We start from the raw sequence: 16554 nt of genomic DNA, 5'->3' as shown, positions 1-16554 counted from the left end.
CAATCTAAGCCTAGCGCCCAGCCTCGGAGTTTCTAGCGACTCCCAGCATGATTTCTTTCACACCTGATAATCCTTTCTGTTTGCCAGTAGCAGTTTTTGACGATTCGCGTAGCTTTCCTTTGTATTTTATTAAGTTCGCGGATTAAGCCTTTCAGCACCGAATCCCATACGCTCGCTGCATATTCAGTGTGCGGTCGGACGAGTGCGAAATAGCACCTTTTTTTCTTTCTCATCCGAAAATCTTCCCATAATTCGCTTGAAGAATCCTAATTTCTTCAGGGCTGTGCCGCAAATATTCCTTATAAGTGTTCCCCACGAGAGGGTCGAGGTTATCGCAATTATTGGGTACTTAACACTTCGTCTGTTGCCTTTATTTTAATACCATTTACAGCATAAAAATGGTTAAAGTTGGACGAATTCTGCAAAAAATTGACCAAAATGCATTTGCTTCAATTAAGTTCGTGTCCCCATTCATGGCAATGCACCGCAAGTGATCGAAAGTAACGGAAATTGAGGAAAAATATTTCCGAAGCAGCCTTCATACACCGTTTATTTATCCGCGTCTCATGTTACGTTTGCTCTGATATCCTTGAGTACTAACGTTGGTAATCGAAACGATTTCTTGCTTCTCTTCACACTTCAATTACCATGGTAACAGTCTATTGGATTAAGTCTGCGCACTGGATCGTACATGTTTGGTGCATATTCAGGATATGGCCGGACGAGTGTGAACTAGCACCTCTCCTTCACTTTCTTCTCTGAAAGTCTTCCCACAATACGGTTGACGAATACTACCTTCTTCAGGGCTCTGCCACAAATATTTCTTATGAGTGATCCCCACGATAGGCTTGAAGTTATCGTAACTCTCAGATACTTCACTTTTGGGATACACAAACCATTTGGGAACATGCTTGAAAACGCATATTTACATTTTTGTTCGGGTTTTCTTTCATATAAGGTCTCTTCATTAGTTTTAAAATAAGTAGGATACGTAAAAAGTAATAAAAACCAAAGGGTAAGTTACCAAAGGTGCGGTTTTTAAAGGGTTAATACCAATTAAATTGACTATATGATATTTCATGCCGCTAATAACAAGTTTAAGTTTGACAAATAATTGATTCCGAACTACGTTTTACCTCAGTCGAATATTTATTCGTGCTTTTTTAGTGAATACTGGGATACAAATATTAAAATGCTTTTATAAACTGATTCTTAGTATATAAAAACGCAAAGATGAAAATTTAACTTGAATTTGTTCTTTCTCAAATACTAAAAAAACTCTATGTGATAGAAAGATCATATAGGAGTCTCATTAAGCTAAACAAGGACAATTATTGATGTTTAAGTCCAAAAATTATTTTAAAAACATTGATTCAACCGTAATTCAATATTGACTTGAAGTTTGGGCCTCCACAAAAAAACTCCCGGAAAAACTAATAACATTTGAAAGCAAAGTTTTAAGTGTTTGGTCTTGTGCAAGAACGGGGTAAGTAGAGAATAAGAGAAATATAGAATCAAGAGAATTTTATACAAGGAACCACATATTGTCGAAATAGTAAGAAGCAAAAGAATGGCTGGGACATTAAGGACGTGTTAATGTAGTTGTTATGGCTTTGTTTTAGAATAAATAACTAAGGTTATATCAGTATATTAATATTTTTATTGCAGTTTTCACGAAAAAGGTCCCGACTGGAGCTCCGACCATAGTAAAATATCGCTCGAAAACGATTATTCAGCAAACGTTGAAAACTTGTTAACAGCAGCATGGAATAGCATAAAATCAATTTAATCTGTATTTCATGTTCATTACTTAAAAAAAACGCCAGAAGAACACGTCGTGGCTCTGCAACTAATATTAAATCTCCCTCTCACCCCAAAAAATCCTGGAAAATTTGTGTCGGTGATCATTAATCTGGCTATCCTATGCAATTCTTTTATTTCACCTCCACAGATAAAAAACTTTTAAAGGTAATTGGTGAATATATAAAAGCCAAATATCTTTAAGAGGTATTGCGTATTTGCGTACCACCAAGGCGCCACGAAAGGTAGTAAACCGCCTCCCCCCCCCTCGCCCCCCAAAATAGGACTTAATCTGCCCCTCGGGCCATTTCGAGAGATTTGGGAAAAACACGATAATTAGGGAAGTTTAAAAGGAAAAACCGAAAGTAATACGACCTCTGGGCAGTGGAAGAAGCGCTGAAGGAAACAAGGAGGAGGATATGAGAAACTCGAAATAACTTAGGCGATGGCTGAGGATAGAAGAAGGTGGAGACAGCATGTTTGTCAGGCCAAAAATCTGCTAATTGTAAGATTACAGTTGCTGAGTGACTAATACTTAGTGGTGGCAATATTTTGTCTGTGTCACTCTTAGCTATTTAATTATCCGTATCCAAAATCGAGAATACATAAACCCTGCCTCGAAGTTGAAGGGGGGATGAATTTTCTTAATAATGATTTAACACTCACTTGACTGCGTTGAATAGGTCGATTTTTCGCCGCGAACTGTTGGAGAAGTAGGCGATGGATCGGGAAACGGAAGAATATGGGTCTCTCTGCCTAAAATGCATACCCTAACACAACTGACAATACTTAAGAAAATGTGAACAACATTATTCTGCCTTCTAGTGAATCCGACCATAGTTTTGGGCCCCATTTTGTAAAATTTCGTAGTAACATCAAACATCACCAGAGCATAAAACAAAACCAAAAAGGTATGAATGGTAACCAAAACAAAAAAATGTAATAAAATGTAAATCGTAACTTACAAAAAAATACACATATTAATAATTCACTTCTAAAAAAAGTTAACAAAAGTGCGTTCCGGCACTGCTAATTTTGCCATGATGTCACTAAACATCACTCGGGTCATTTGCTTCATACTTCAGGAAAGAACAGTGAACGATCGCAAGATAACGGGCTCGTTCACTAAGATCTGAAATCACAATTAATGAATAGTATGCGGTAGGTGAAAGAGAAAGTTAGGCCGAAAAAAATGTCTCCACTCAGCCATAAGGCTTCAAAGTCAATTTAGGACTAGGAGCAACAAAAAATGGACTGCGATTTCTCTTTCATGCCGCAAATGTTCTAAATTTTGCCTTATGAAGGCTTTTAGCTCATATAACGACCAAAAAACAAAAGTATCCAAAAGATGGAATAAATTACCTGGAAATCAAGAACGGCTCTGGAATAATCAAAGTCCTAACTCGAATCTACAACATTTTAGAGCCGAATAATTGCAAGACCCCAGACCTATAGGGATTCAAGACTCAAGGGATTCCGCAAAGGTTGACCTGAAAGAGAAATAATTGTACATAAATATTAAAATTGAAAACACCATTTACTTATACGGGAGATATATGTTAAATATGATAATATGATATGATAAATATGAAGATATATGTTATGCCTGCTACGGAAAACGGTGTGACAGCGTTTATATAGATCTTCCGTTTGAGAAGTGATGAATTTTACGCTCGAGAAAAGTCACCTGAATCGGAAGTCAAGCCACGAAGTTTTGGTGTTCCGAGAAACATGTACTTGAACAAACTCAAATAAAATCGCGATCTCTAGAAGGGACTTTTTCTCGTGCAATTACAATAAAATTTCATCGCCGATTAAGCGGACGGCTTTATATCTACTAACACCGAAACGCGTGGGGAAGTGTAGGATTCCGCAGGTCTGTGAAATAGAAAGACCTCACTAACACTCTCCAAATATCAATCTCACTCCTATATCCAATTGAAAAGACCTTTTAAATTCCATTAGGCTTCCATTTGCATTTTAAAAGAGAAATAACTCCCGCAAACTTGGCGAAATTCCATATCACAAATTGATCAGCGAATTCCTTGGCAGGGGATACGAGTTCGACAACGGTATAGGCGACAGATATATAGACGTTGTGCCCCGGGTGGCAGATTTTATATACTCTATAATGGGCTTTCTACCTTTCCGCATCAAATAGTTTCATAATTCCATTTATATAATCCATCAGCATAAAATGGGCCAATGACTGCACTTAAATCAGAGGAAATTAAAGCACATAATCTACGTAGGGAATAGATACAGATGAAAGTCAAGAAAACCTCTGAATAAAATTCAATAATGATCAGATTACGCACCCCTTTACTTTAATTTTCAACGGACCACCATTTACAAAAAATCATATCAATATAAGAAACATAACCAAAATGCAACATTTATCCACTGACTTTAGGTAAAACATAAACAAAATAAATATATAATAATCTGAACTCGACAATAAACAAATAGTTCACATAAGTAACAACTGTATATAGAAATACGAAAATTAATAGGTTGTTTAAATAAATACGCACACAATCAATATCACGCTAATAATTTAATAATTTCACCCTTGAACTTGATAGCACAAATTTTTAAAAAGTTTGCATGTGATGCGGCATCTCCACCAAGACGAAAAAGTCTTGAAAAACCACAGTTATAAGCATATATTACAAAATATTCGACATCACTTCTGGAAGTGCAAAAATTGAATCACAGGGATTTTGGCAGGTAGGAGAGAGAAATTTGCTTCGGGCGGTGCTTGGGTGGTATGCGGGTCGCCTATACTGATACACATGTTTGTACTCTAGTTCCCACATAGGAAAATCATATTTTTCATTGAATCAAGTATACTCGTCACTTATATAACTCGTTACTGTGTGGTAATATTTACATAATGAATTTTGATATCAGATAAAAAAGACTAAAACTGGAGGAGATAGCGAAGAAATGGATCTTAGAAGATATAAAAGAGGGAAAATGTTGAGGTGAGGACCAACCTGAGGGCTTCAGTGGCACAAGGGTTAAGTCTTCACCTGCCAAACCAAAGGATAAGAGTTCGCTGAATAGGTCACTCCCAGGGCCTTGACTAGGAGTTTTGTCAAGGGGGGCAAAGATCAATAGGGTAGTTTCCTTCATCAAAGAAAACGAAAGGCATTGATTGCGATTCGTTACCCACCATTAGTGTATTCATAATATACAAATTATTTAGTTTTAGAAATACCGGTTTAGACGAATGACAATGGTCAATTTTATCCTCATTTGAAAAAAGCCAGATTGGCGCCCATGTGATGCCACTCCACGTGACGTCACAGGGACCTAGTTTCTATACGAGTAGATAGTAGTTTTACATCGTCTGAGATTACCAATGCATGCATGAGGCACAGAGCTCAGGGAAACATCTCTCAATAATCACTTATTTAAACTGAGTAAGGTCGGATAGTTTTCTTCGTTTGATAAGATATTAATAATCCTTATTGAAGGGTACTCTGCTACCTGCTAGCATCCTGCGTCGTATCAGCGCTCAAAGCCTCGCCCCAAGGTACCTCACTTGCGGCAGCGGGAACCAAAACGATGTCACACGGAGTTTTCCCGGCATTCATACTTAGCCGTCGCGTTTTCGTGCGCTTTAAAATTTTCACTTTTCATTTAATCGCGAAAAATAGATATCGTCATTTAAAAATCTAAAAGCGTGAAATACGTAATAATCTTTCGATTTAGACAATAAAAAATAATAGGAAACTACCCTATTAGTCACCCCTCTCCCCTGATCCCCCATCGCTCCCCCTCACCCTCCTCCCCCCACTGAAATATAGTACGTCCGTAAGCTATTTTTTGTGATGGGGTGGTTGAAATTACACGCCGTATTTTCCTTTGCGCGAGTGGGTCACTGGCGTAAGCGGAAGCTTCACAAACTGGAGTGTGCGTGTGATTAAGACCTACACAGAAATTTGCTCATCTGAGCAAATTCGCATGGTGCGTGTGTGTGAGCGTGAGTTCTCTAGTTTTTTTTGTCTTTTTCTTTGTTGTGAGGGGGTCACTGGCGTAAGCATAAGTTCGCAAATCTGAGTGTGTGTGCAATTGAGACCTACACAGAAATTTGTTCATCTGAGCCAATCCGCGTGGTGCGTGTGTGTGAGCGTGAGTTCTCTAGTTTTTTTTTTATTTTTTGTCTTTTTCTTAGTTGTGAGTGGGTCACTGGCGTAAGCAGAAGTTCGCAAATCTGAGTGTGGGTGCGATTGGGACCTACACAGAAATTTGTTTCTTCAAGCAAATCTACAAGGTGAGTAGTGAGCTTGCGTGATTGTTTGTTTCATAGTGTTTCAGCTTAATTTTTGTGTATCACCCCACTGTCATCCTTTTAACTTCCCGCCCCTCACCTTTTTGCCCAGCGAATGTATTTTCTTTCAACTGTTAAACGGCCGTAGGTCGTTCGATCTCCTATAATATACCGTATGTTTGCAATAGGGTGGTTCCCTATTTTTTTTTATTGCCTAACTCAAAAGATTATTACTCCTGGAATACGTATTTCACGCTTTTAGATTTTTTAATGACGATATCTATTTTTCGCGATTAAATGAAAAGTGAAAAATTTCAAGCGCGCGAAAACGCGACGCGTAAGTATGAATGCCGGGAAAGCTCCGTGTGACGTCGTTCTGGTTCCCGCTGGCGCAAGTGAGGTGACCTTGGGGCGAGGCTCTGAGCGCTGATACGACGCAGGATACTAGCAGTTACCAGAGTATCATGCTTGGCCAGTTTTAATAGGTGATTGTTAAGACATGTTTCCCTGAGCTCTGTGCCTCATATTACGATATATTACGATTCGCTCCTATAAAAAGTGGCAAAACGAGGCCCCCTAATGGTCACTCCTATTCAGGGCACGAGTGCCTGCGACAGTACATTTTTATTTATTGGAAATCCCTCAACATAAAAGGCTGTTATAAGTTGTTTTTTGGGGTAATAGAGATAAAAATAGCATGGGAAAGTGGCTATTTTATAGGTTGAATTTAAAAAAGGAAGTCCAATGAAAGAGGGTAATCAGCAACATGCTCCATACAAACCTACCTCAACCACTCGAATACTGCAATAATAATTTTATTGGTGAATGGAAATAAGGCAGCCTGAAGTGGTTTCTGAAGGTCTAATAAGGATTCCAACAAACCATCTCAGGCAAGGTATACATTGAATTCGTAGGTATCTGACCAAATATATGCCGGTATCTGCATTAATAAGATAGCTAATGAAATCCATTCTCTCACTCAATTCTTTAGGAACTCCAGAGAATTTTACAATTATTGAATTGAGTGATTGATTTATTATTGAATAATTTTAATCAATCCAAAGAAAATCAAATTATAGGTTTGCAGCAGAAGAGAAGAGATCAACCTGAAACTAGGAAGTTATAAGCTCGAAGAGGTGGAAAAGTTTGGCTACCTGTGTAGCTGAATGCTGATAGATGGATGAAGAAGGAAATACTCAGTACAATAGTCCAAGCGAAGAGGGCATTCCTAAAAAAGAGGATAGCCTCCTTATAGCTAAAAAAATAAGCATTGAAGTAAGGAAGAAATTTATTAGGACTTGCATTTGGAGCATACTTCATGGTAATGAGGCAAGCGGAGAAATCAAGGTTGGATGCTTCCTAAATGTGGTTTTATGGAAGAATGATAAAGATCAAAGGGATAGATCATGTGAGTAATGATAAAGTTCCAAGAAAAGTAGGTGAGAATACAAGTCTTTTGAAAACCTTAGCAAGAAGAAGGAACAAATTCATCTGCCATATCATGACAGTAGCGAATACCGAAAAAACTCAAGGGGGGGGGACACAAAATATATTTTGAGCAATGAAAAATAAGTTGCATGCAAATTTTCAGTTTTATTTGAATTGATTATGCACACATAAAAGATAATGCCATCTTATGATATAAAAAAGTTAAAATTGTGGTTATGCAATGTCAGGCAATGTGGGCGGCCCCGCAAGGGGGGGCGCGTTCCCCCTGCGCCTCCCATATGTATCCGCCACTGTATTATGAGGCATTATGGTGTAAGTATTTTGCATTGTTCATGTTTTTTCTTTCATAGCCCTGATGATGATTTAAAATAAATCGAAACGTTGGCTATAACTTGTTTTACATTGACCTAAACTCCAGGAAATATTATAACATGTAATGAAAATTGTCATTGAAGGACAGGAGGAAGGGAAGAATGGCAGGGGTAGGCCTAAGATGAAATACATGAGCAAGAGATGAAGAATGTAAAGCAGAAGAATTATTTAGGCGTAAAAAGATTACCTGCTAGGAGAATTGAGTGGAAAGCTGAGTCAAAACCAATTTTAAAATTGTTGACAGTTGATGATGAATTTTATTCCAGCCACAATAACTTTTAGCTGCACTTGTAACCATTTGTAACCTGAAGATGATGTTGTTGTATTGAGACCTTGGTTGAATAAAAATTTATTTTGTGAAAAATTACACATTATTATTTCAGCATAGACATATTTCAGTCCATATCGCTGGAATGATAAAAAGTTTAGAGGAAGGAATAAAAGGAATAATACTTGAATATGCAACTTCGGTGTGGGATCCCTACTGTAAAAATGAATCTTCAAAGATTGAAAAAGTTCAGCAAAAGGCAGCAAGGTACACTATAGGGAAACATAGAAGGGGAAAGCGTATCAGCTATGTTGGGGAGCTTAGGATGGAAACTCCTAAAAGTGAGAAGAACCATAAATAGGCTATGCGGGGTGTACAAAGCCTCTACAAATGAGCAGGGTTGGAAAGAAATAGATCTGAATCTGGACTCACCCTTATACATAGGAAGGAAAGATCATAGATTCAAAATTAAGTTAAAAAAACAGAAAACAGACATTTTGAAAACATCCTTCCTACATAGAGGAATAAAGGAGTGGAACGATCTACCTGAAGTTATTTTTAAGATCTTCCCTGCAAATGCGAAAATTTTTAGGGAGAAGAGCTCATCACTCATTGGTTAATTGCATAGTGGTTTAAAAGAGAGAGTGTGAAATTGGGTTAATTGGGTAAATGTTCATTTGATAGCTGTATTATATTAGAATTAATGTATTTAATGGATTGCTTGAAATTCGTTCATTGGGACAATGATACATTCTTAGTAGTATGAGATAAGAATTAATGTCTTATATATTTTTTACCATGGGTGTCTTTTATGTTTATAAACTTTGAATTAGATAGGTACATTTGTTATTAATGTGTGTACATCTAATGCTGCCACCAGGCAATAGTCTACTTGCAGCAACGTGTATTAATAAATAAATATTCTAGCCCATTCCAGGTTTTCCCAGACAATAGTAACCCACACTTAGGAATCATAAGTAACATCCACTTTTATTACAACTTTTCTAATTTGAACTTTTTTATTTATATGAAAGTGGATGAAGATGATTTTGTCCTAGACAGCCATGTAGAGAGAAGAGAATCATATGTCAACCACCTGAGAGCTAGGCCAAGCACTCTAGCAATTAAAATCACTCTTATCCTAGCCCTCAATCAGTTCATAAAAGGGTGGTTTCCTATTTTCTATTGCCTAAATCAAAAGATTATTATTCCTGGAGTACATATTTCATGCAGGTTAAATTTGACCATTAAAATTCGTCTAAACTGGGATATCTAAAATCAAATAATTTGTATATTGAATATACTAATGGTGGGTAAGGAATCGCAATAAATGCCTTTCGTTTTCTATGATGAAGGAAACCACCCTATTCTCCTAACTGCAGATAATTTCCTAATATGTGCCAGTGAAAACAGAAAATCCAACTTTTCTAAATATATTCAGCATTTGGATTTTCTCATCTTCAGACATCCTCACTGCAACCAATCACAAGCTCAACTTAATTATTCTAAAATGATATTAATACTGGGATTCTTTAAGATAAAAAATATATTAATGCTTTGTTCATTTCTGATTCTTTGAGGTGATTGGTTTGAAACACTGAATTAATAAAGGGTTAATGAGATAGATTACATTCCCACATTCTGATACGCGAATAGGAAAAACCTTTCAACATCAGACAGCTGTTCAAGTCCAAAACATGATTACTTATCAAGATGATTCAAAGAATCATCCAAATAGAACTTTCCATGTTCTCCGGAAGGGTTGAAAAAAAAACCACCACTAAATCCCATAACCAATATCGAGGGGATGAATAATGACAGGAACTCAGTAGATTGAATAAAGAACAATTTTAACTTTAAAATGACTTTTTTATTCTCTTCTAACAAATCCTATCACCAACACAACAGTGTACAAGGATCTGTGTCCAGTCCAGCCAAATCGAATTTTTTTTTATAACTTTTAAAAATAAGATAAATGCTTAAAAACATAATAACTTAATGGAATGTATGAAGGCAATGAGTATGGAGACATATTACACAAGTATAAAAACATTTAATAATACAAAAAATTACATTTTTAAGAGAAAAAGTCTCATTGGATATAAGTGATTATGCAATGGCATATATATTTTTTCATATTTTAATCACTATGGAATTGATTTTTGAACACATTTCCAAGTTATTAATCAACAGTATTCCTCGAAACAATAGGAATGACTCAATATTGTACCATATGCTTGTTTTTTTTCTACTTCGCAATAGTGAAAAAATATTTTCTCAATTCTAAAATACTAAGTAGTTTTTTTATTGAACAAGCCAATTGCCACTCAACACTTGTGGATGCATTTAATCATTTTTCATGCCACATATACCTTCCATTCGAGTAAATGACCATGTAATTTGCCTTCCTGTGGTATAACATCTTATTGCAATGAGCATCATTTATATAACATACTCAAATATACAAGTACATGAGAAAACTTCATCAATATACATTTATCACATTTTATAGTTTTTCTAATCCAAAAATGTTTATCAAGTGTATACTTGCAACACAATTGCTTACATGCAGCAACAGGCAAAGAATGATCCGAAAGAATGAATCAGGAGCCAGGTGCCATTCAATTGCTTCAAGACAATATGCTCATTCGTGCACCTTTCAATCTACATCCAAACAAGAAACTAAGCATATGTACTGAGCCACATCAAATAAAGAATAATGTATGCATTTAATGCGAAAGATATTCAGTGAATTACAAGCCACCAGTCATCTGTGACCTTTAGGTGAAAAGAAACAACAAATAATTATTTCACAAAAGTACCGAACTGATATGACAGGATTCATACGATCAAATTACATCAGGGATATGTATTTAAAAATGAGAAATATTCCCTTTACCCTTGGAATTCCTAATCTCCTCTAAACTCACCATTAAAAACCATAAACACTCAGACAATGTATTGTAAAGAACATATAGGTGAATGCACAAATCCAAAAGATCTCTCACTAAATTTGTCTCTTTACCAATACCATTAGAGTATTACAATGATACAAAGTTACAGGCACATATCATAACAAAGTAATCACACCTTTCCAAAGGCTTAAATCATTAATCACATTAAACCAACCATTTGTACATATCAATAAGAGAATGTGCGATTCAATAGTATTATATTACCCTGATTTATAAGGCATACCTATAAGAGTAAATATAAGGTTATATCACACTTGAAATAAAAATTCTAAATTAATTTTCAACATCCTTCCTTCAATAGAAAGTACATCACTGGGCATAAATTTTGCAGAAGTATGGCAAAATAACTGGAAATTTAAATATTATTACTTAAAGAACTCACTTAATGAAAGAATTGTTCACATATGTTTCTGAAATTAATTTATGAACCACTGAGCATTACGTTTCTGTAGCACTAAAGATACTATTACCAGAAGATATGATATTTAAGACACCTGGAATACAAAATCATTCCATATTAATCAATAATGTATCATGCTAATTTGAAGTAATCAAAAAACAATTCTTAGTATTTATTTCCTTTAATTTGTAGCTATAAGAGCCAATTACTGGAGCATGCCATCAGATATTTTGCACGGAAGCAAAGCTATCTTGGAAAGAAACTGATGTATTGTTCAGTATTAATAATAGAGATATTATACAAGCTTCAGAAGCAAGTTTTAAGATCTGCAATTGTCAAGTGAATGAATGAACCCTAATTATGGTATGATCTGAATGGTATAAATACAATGCATAATGAATAGTCCTTAAATATCAGCACAGTGAGTTACAATTGATGCTATTCTAACTGATATTGTTTTCTGAGAGTACCATGGAAACCACTATCCACAAAAAATACATCTCAATACATGATCAACCTTCATTCCACCAAATCTGACAACACTATTACCGCAGTACAGAAGAGATGCAACAAATATATTAATTATATGGATGTACTTATATACACTGCCTATGATGAAGATACTTTGAATACAAATAATAAATACAAATAAATACTGTACATAGAGATGTCTAAATTTAACTCTTACACTTAGCTTCCACTGGAATTCAACTTGGGGAAGGCATCCCAGCAAATAATGCATACATCATTCGCTAATAACCCCAACTTTTAAACAGCAAATGCAGTCTTAATACACTGGTGCACTCAATGAACTTAATCCGGTGTTGCAATTCATCACAGCTGTCACGTTTTCTGTAGTTGTTGGACGGATATGCACCACTATGTCTTACATTAAAGTCAATATATATTGAACACAAGCGGGGTGCTCAGTGATGTGTAAACCATCAACTGCTCAAGCTCATTTGAACACTGTTGGATGTAAGGAGTATTCCAGAATAAGTTTTCAATACAACGTTGGGGCGGTCCCTTTGTATGGAACTACCCGACCACATTTTTCACCCCACAGGACAAGTATCGTGAAGGTCTATCCTCCTAATGCAACACTGCCACAGGGGGAGCACAAATTTACACAAACTACAGCTTTAGCTCTGGAAATATCGAAACATGCTCAGTCTTCTTTAAAGTTCCAAAATATTTATAAAATAACAGACAAATCAACCCATAATAATACTGGTCAAAAAAGATATAAATAGCTACAAAATGAAATAAGTTTCTCCTCCTTCCTTTTATCACTGACTTGGCTAACCGATGTGAAAATACAATAGCCCGATAATTAATTAAAGAGTTAAGGCTAAAGATAAATAATATATTTAGATGCATTGGAAAATATTTAAACACAATCCTTTAGAAAATAAAATAACATTTTACATGAAGAGACCAGAGAAATAGACTCTAGCATTCAGTAGAATGCAAGATACAGGGTCTCGTTCTAAGTAAACTTTAAACACTGGTTCATAAAAGCAATGCTCAATTCAGACGAGGTCTCATAAGATGGAAAAACCTTACTGCCACAACAAAGACTATGCTTGTCCACGAGTTATTATCCAAATATAAAGATATTACATACATTTCAGTTTGAAAGAACCTCTCAAAATATGTGACAGAAAATGCACTGAATGTATCTCATGATATTACAATATTTAATAATCATTAGTAAAATAATAATTGATTGCCATAATATTTCAAACAAAAAGCAGGCATCATGAACCAAATTGTGAATAAAAATATTTGTAGATTACCATTAAAAAAAGGTTGTGCCAGTCAAATTATACTCATGCATAGAAAAATGCTAGCCCAATTTGAGCCTGAGAGATTTGTTTCATAAAAAGAATACCAATAAGCTTTACCTAAGGAGCATATTACTATTGGCAACTAATAAATTATTTGATAATAACATGACACATTTTGACAATGGGACAATAGAAAATGCTAAAATCTTTAATGATTCAATGGAAAATGAAATGACTAGATAGAATAAATCGCTTGGCAGGGAAAAATTATATAAAAAACTATATAAAAAAATGAAACTGATTCTAGATGAAGTCTTATAATTACATGAGGCAAAAAATCACTAATTTAGGTGTGAAGAAAAAAAACATAGAACTTTTGCAAGTCAAAGAAACTATCTCATCCTGTAATTAATGTTCAAAAATGTTCATAATAGTTAACTTCTAGATACTTTCAAGTATTCTAGGTAATTTTAAAAACGAATAATATAATGATCAATATCAAAAACACTGTGATGGACTTAGAATGGGCTAAGGAACAGGGAAGTTGCATTTCTTTTTTTTTTTAATTTTCACACGCAAATTAATAAACCAATTCATTTTCTTCTGTTCACTTAAAAAATCCAAACGACAGAGAAAAATCAAAAATATGAAAATACGTTTACTGAAGATAACAGTTCATAATTTTTTGATGTAACAAATGCAACACAATAAAATGTATATTATAAAATAAAAACAAATAATTAATAACTATTCTTTTCAATATTGAACAGATCTGAAGACGTAGGCTTTAATGTAATTTCCCGCAGTCTAGCTAGGCAAAAGATTCAAGCATTCAGAGAAGAACTATAAAAATAAAAATTAAAAAAATATGTACGATCATCTATGAAACCATTGGACCAAAATTTAAAAATGGATACCTAGTGGATCCATTCCTGTGATTTGGAGAAAAATTGCCTACATGCACAACATTTTTCCCAAAATTCACATCAAATTCCCTGCTTTAAGAAATATTGCAAAAATGGGACAGCTCAGGATGATTTCACACATTACAGGAAGCAGAATTAGTCGTTATAAGCAGATAAAGTAACAAACTAAAAGATCATAGCATGAAATAGATCATTCAAAAACTAACACAGCAGCAGGTATGAATTTACTTGGAAAAATGAAATGAATATGAATATCTAAACAAAAAGGTTCGTCACTAATTACATTAAAAACTTCTACAGACAGACAGGACATGCAGTGTCTTTCTTTGTCCAACATATTCGAAATGAAATGTATGAACAGCATCAGTTTCCAGGGGATGGGTAGCTGACCCTCCCTCCCCCATGCCTTTTGGCAACACCCTCACACACAATCAGTGCAAAACACATCATTATGAGTAAAACTCCTCAAGGAATGAAGAGAGCAATGCTTTGGAGTGAAAAGTGGAGTTGCGATTCCTTAAGTAAAGCCCACAAAACAAAATAGATTGCTTACAATGAAACATAAAATGGTTCAACCAATCAACTTTGATCAATAATGACTTCAAAGACAGAATACAAAAAACAATAATATAAAGAAATGGAGGAGCTGACAGATTACAATGAACTTATGACAAATAACAAGTTTTGAAGACCTTTAAATAAAAACTTGAGAAAATACCTATGCCATTCAATTAACGAGCATAAGCTCCCATAGTATTTCACTCAAGTTTTTCAGAATATTTTCTTTCCTATACTCATGTTAGTGGCTTTACAACAATTTTTGCAATCATTGATAAAAACCAACAAAATCACTCATCATCATCAAGTTAGTCGCTGTTAGGCAAGGAAAATTCAAAAGCAGCTTCATCTGAATGTGTATTCCATATTGGTAGTTGAGTCATGTTTATTTGTAACAATACATGCAAAGAATTGAATTCCTAATGGCATTAATATCTAAATCCTTCAAGAAAGGATTAACTTCCCTCAATATCAATTATCTGTTGAATAGTTATCCGGATATTTAAATAGGATTCACTAGTTTTGCATTCTGAATCATTACTTCATAGAATATACTGATTTAATGGGACATGAGAAGGGTTCACTTTAATATCATTAAGGAAATATGATTTCATAAAAAATGAGATTCATAATATTTCAGGGTGTTCCACTGACATATTGGCATCTAACAACAAGCATTTTTCAAGTGCTTAAGGTGTTATGGTTCTTTGCTCTAATTGTTGACATTCTCTAGTCGATGGGGAGTGAAAGATCTGTCAAACAGCGAGACAGGAGACGGATAGAGTAGACATCAGAGGAGTTATGAAAACGAGACATTTGCGTAACTATTTCAGGATACAGAATTGTAATCCCTTCTGGGAAAATTCAAAACCATTATCGTAGACAAATATTTTGCATGATTTTCACAAATAGGTATCTATAATTAAGCTGCTCATTCAAAACAAATAAAAGGGACTGTGACTAAAAATAAGTCTACCTCATAAGTGATATGAGCTTTGATTTCCTCTACATGTGGACTTGAACTCAGAAGGACTCGATCAAGCTAATATCATTAAAAATACTGACAACTATGCAGCGAGCTCCTTGAGCTATACCTACATCAAGATTAATCATTAATTTTGCAACTGTTGAAATTTTATTTTAACTGAGTTTGCTGCCCTCCTTCTACTGCTCGCATTTACTGATATACAGCAGGGGCACCACGATTTAAAGAAAAAATTAAAATAGCAGCCACACCCCCATAACTCTATTTACTTAAGATGTTTCAGAATTAAAATTTTGGGACGATTCAAAGGTTCAGAACTACTATTTAAATCTAACGAATTCATACTATGTGGAAATTTGTCCAGTTAAGAGCTGATGATAAAATTGATAATTTTTGTACTGATAGTAAGACCCCCTACAGCAATCACCATTGATGACTGCAAAAATGAACACATTTGACGACATCATCACACCAAATTCAAAATAATTCCCACATTCCTTCAAAAGCTGCTAATTGCCAAAAACAGCTTTCAGTCGCTGGTAATTGCACTTATTGAATTCAAGGCAATGATTCTCTTTTCAATTCCACAAAAATATGCTCAGAAACTATGCAGTCAAATTTCAGTCACCAAACATTACATAATGATAAATTTTAACCACTTTTAACAGCCAGCAACCTTCAGGTGGAATATGCTAAAACTGCCCAGGCATTATTTTATAGTTTAAAATACAATATTATTAATATTTTTTGGG

Source organism: Ischnura elegans, chromosome 7, assembly GCF_921293095.1.
Source record: "Ischnura elegans chromosome 7, ioIscEleg1.1, whole genome shotgun sequence".
NCBI classification, from domain to species: domain Eukaryota; kingdom Metazoa; phylum Arthropoda; class Insecta; order Odonata; family Coenagrionidae; genus Ischnura; species Ischnura elegans.
The sequence above is the reverse complement of the archived record's forward strand: the minus strand, read 5'-3'. Positions refer to the sequence as shown.